Genomic DNA, 4,368 nt, shown 5'->3' with positions numbered 1-4,368 from the left:
CCCCCGTCTTGCATGTAAAAGAAAAAATATTACTCTATTACTCTGACACTTTCCATTACGTCCACTTGTCTAAGACAACCACTTTTTTTCTGACAATGGATGGCCTTCTTGGACAATTTCGACTGAACTTAACATATTGTGGGTGATTGGCGGATGCTCTGGTGTAGTTTGCTTCTTCTTTCCTATCAAACTTCTGTCATCCTTATCTCTGCTCCTTCTTTATAGTGTTTTCTACTCTCTTGTAACACCTCTTAACTTTGGCGCTTATATGACCTTATTGTGTTGCAAATGCCCTAAAACACTTACTAAAACTAAACTTAACATGGTTTTTATTTTCTGCCTCCTCCTTAGCCGTCCTGAGATGCTTGACCTTCAGGGGCAGCAGCTGTACGGGTCTCTGTGCTGGCAGAAGGAGTGCCTGGAGAGGTTCGCCAGTACTCCATCCCGGCTCAACTTCAAGACTGTCAACCTCTCTGCTGGACAGGTAAGTGTGATTACTGTCTATTGTAGTTGGATAGAGTCTGATTTGTCTTTTTGGTGGAGGGGGCGTATCTATCTACCTATGCATCTATCTATCTATATGTCTGTCTGTCTGTCTGTCTGTCTGTCTGTCTGTCTGTCTGTCTGTCTGTCTGTCTGTCTGTCTGTCTGTCTGTCTATCTCTCTCTCTATCTATCTGTCTATCTATCTATCTGTCTATCTATCTATCTATCTATCTATCTATCTATCAATCATCTACCTGTCTGTCTGACTGTTGGTCTGTCTGTCTGTCTGTTTCGAATTCAGGCTGCTCAAGATTGAAAGAGGAGGATAATTAAATGGACGAAGCTTTTTCAAAATGGTAAGATTATTAGAAGTCGTTATCAAGATATTCAAAGAATTGCATTTGAAAAAGCTTGACCTGATGTGAAACTCGAAAATCTTTTATGTCAAATTTCTCAAAGCTAGGTACTGATCGGATAGAACTTTGTAATTCGGAGGAAGTGTTATAGTAAATTTGTTCCCTCATCCAATCCGGACATTGTGGATTGCCTTGTTAGTGAGACAACTTCCTGGGCCTTTGGCATATTGTGATAGGGTGGCCAGTTCCTTCACGCCACCTTTACTTCCCCAACTCAAAGTCTGGTACTCATCACTGCTGGGTGGGCAGGAGGGGACGGAAAAAAATCTGTGTCCGAACTGAGGCTCAAACCCGGTCTTTCTGCTTCAGAGACGAGCGCACTAACCGCTCTGCCACCACACCCTCGTAATATTTTAGTTCATTGTTCATTGTTTCAGGAAGCAACATCCCTGCCTTCCAGACATGTCCGTTGATGCTCCGTTGCTCTCTCCAAAATGTCGCAGAGGGTCTTTCCACTGAATGTGCCAGTGCATATCAGGTTAAATGTTCTTCTGCTCTTTCCTGCAAGGATGCCAGATTTTCCACTTCCTTTTTGTATTCCCAAAAAGCATCCCAAATATTTTAGTAGAAACTCTTACTAATTCTGAAATCAACAGGACCACGAGGCTCTCTTGGAGCACATCGTGGACGTGTGTGAGGCCGACCTGGCTGGACACGAAAAAGTCTACGCCTTCAACGACCTGATCACGACCGGCCTGCAGAAGATCATCGACAAACTGCAGACGGAGAAACTGATGCTGGCCTGCGAGGTGGAAGATCTGGTGAAGGAGGAGCTGGGAGCCAACGGAAGGGTGTTTGAGAATGCCATACGCTTCTTGCAGTCCAAGGTACGCTTTACAGATGAGATTAGATTTTTGAAGAGTTCTTTACTTTGAAAATTTGAAGAATCATAATAATGATAATATGTGTGGTATCATGGTGAAATCAGGCACTCATCAAAATGATGAAATCGAAGAAACTGGCATTTTTCTGTCCGTTAAGCAATTTTGATTGAATTTTTGTTTTTTTACTCGACACCCTTTAGGTCCATTTAAAAACACATTTCTGTGTGAGATTTACTGAAAAATATTGATATACAGCACAGAAATGTCAATTTGCAGTTTCCATGGACTCTCAAGCTTTGGAAGTCGTCAAACTTTTGCAGTCATTTTCTCGCTAATTTTATCTATATATTCTTGTTAATGGAAAGGTGGAAAGTGTTTGTTCGTTGCCTATACCCTGATCCAGGGTAAAAAAGGCAATGATGATGACGACGACTCACAGACATGTACATATTTATCCCTCTGTGCCTCAGGGTTGCCTGGTGTGGTTGCCCTACAAGAGGTCCGTGCTGGCCATGGATATGGATTTTGCGGAGTGCCTGGTGCGTACCTCCATGACCGAGTCAAGTAATTTGTCGGGCAAGATGGCGCCGTGCGTGGGCAGCGAGACCCGTGTCTGGAACCACATCTCTGAGATGATGGTGGAGCTGAAAGATGTCGCAAAAAACAAGGTAGGGGGACATTCGGAAAATTGCAGTCGTTGCTGTTGTTTGTGTTGTTGCTGCTAGTTTACTGTGTGGGGTTTTGGTTTTGGTTTTGGTTTTGGTTTTGGTTTGTTTTTTGGTTGTTGGGGGTTTTTTTGTCGTTGTTTTGTTGGAGTGGGTGGTTGGAGGGCCATACTGGTAGGCCCTACTTCTTTCCTTTCCCTCTGTTGTTTCTGTCTGTCTGTCTGTCTGTCTTACTGTTTCCCAGCGCTAAATGACTATTAGTGTGTCAATGTTAGTTTAGTTTTAGTAGAGGTTTTACGGCGCTCGCAACTGCATAAGGTCATATGAGCACCAGAAGATTAGAGGTGTTACAAGAGTATAGCAAACATAAAAAAGAAGAAGGTGAGATAAAGGACATTAGATGTTTGATAGGAAAGAAGAAGCAAACCACACCAGAGCACCCGCCAACCACCCACTGTGTCAATGTGCTTCTCTTTACTCAAACAAACAAACAAATATTGTTTGTGCTTTGGTTTGTGTTATTTATGTTACTATTGTTGTTAGTTACAGCTACTGTTTTCATTATGTTGCTTTTGTGTTTATCGCTGTTTTTGTCTTTGATCTAGCAGTGTTTTACGGAGCTGCATCCAATTACATCTTTCTTTTTCATCCCAATTCTGGTCTTAGCTTCCCTCTCCCATGGCCTTTGGTTTACTGTTAGCTATTGTTCTGGTCTCCGGTCAGCCAGTTCTACTGGTCATTTAAATGATTTTTCACAACTGTCAATATGTCTGAAGATAAAAGTTTAGAATGTTAGTGGCATGCACTCAAAGCAATCTCTGTTCTTTTTCGTTTTATTTTAGAAGTCTCTCTTCTTGTTTTTCTTTTTTAAAGTAATCTCTCTTCTTTTTTTCTTTTTTGAAGTAATCACTTTTCTTTTTTTCCTTCCTTAAGTAGTCACTCTTATCTTTTTTAAAGTAATAACTCTCCTTTTTTTTTCTTTTTTAAAGTAATCACTCTTTTTTTCTTTTTTAAAGTAGTCACTTTTTTTTTTTCGTTTTTAAAGTAGTCACTTTTCTTTTCTTTTTTAAAGTAATCACCCCTTCTATTTTCTAAAAGAAAATATCTATTGAAAAATATTCTTACTCCCTGTTCATTCATTGCAAAGTTTAACGTAACAAATGAGTTGCACTTCAACTTTGTCATACTGTGACCTTGTGATTTCAAGCGCAATCATTTTTTGCCCTTATTCTAATTTCAAATGGTCTTACTTTACTCTACTTTTATCTGCCGCTTATACCCTTTTGGATGTCATGGGAAGAATGAGACGTCTCTGTGCCACCAGCCGGAGAGCTTAGGTCAAGGGGATGACGTGAGTTGTTAATGTTTCCCTGACTCCATCTATCCAGGTCTTTCTCGGTCACCTCACCCACTAGCCTTGTTGCCATCGAATTTTTTTGTATGTAGGCACGTTGTGCTGAGTGGTGTGTTGGTAATCACATGACATGTCGGAACCATTTTCAAATGATCAGAATCTGTAATATTGAGAGTTTTTAACCTGCGCCTGGTGGTTTTGTTCACAGAAAGATTTGCTGAGTCATGTGTTGTTGTTCCTGGGTGTGATCGAGATCCCTCGTCTCAGGGTGAAGAAAACCGATCCCGTCTTCTGCTACTGTACAATCAACAGTATTGGTCAGCTGCCGGTCAAGCTGGTGAGTGGCCTACATGTATACAAACTCATATATATATATATATATATACACCCAACATTTACATGCCCGCTCATGTCCACTTACAGTCACTTCACACTTTCACACTTTTACATACACATTCTCATTCACTTACACTCACTTCACACCCACATGCATATATATATGCCTTATGCTGGTGCACTCACTCACTTGAACATGTACACATACACATGCACACACATTCGTTTTGCAATTACCTCACAGTCACACACACACACATACACACACGGACACACACACACACACAC

The sequence above is a fragment of the Aplysia californica genome, unplaced genomic scaffold (genome assembly GCF_000002075.1).
Source record: "Aplysia californica isolate F4 #8 unplaced genomic scaffold, AplCal3.0 scaffold00105, whole genome shotgun sequence".
NCBI lineage: Eukaryota > Metazoa > Mollusca > Gastropoda > Aplysiida > Aplysiidae > Aplysia > Aplysia californica.
This window is presented reverse-complemented; position numbering follows the sequence as displayed.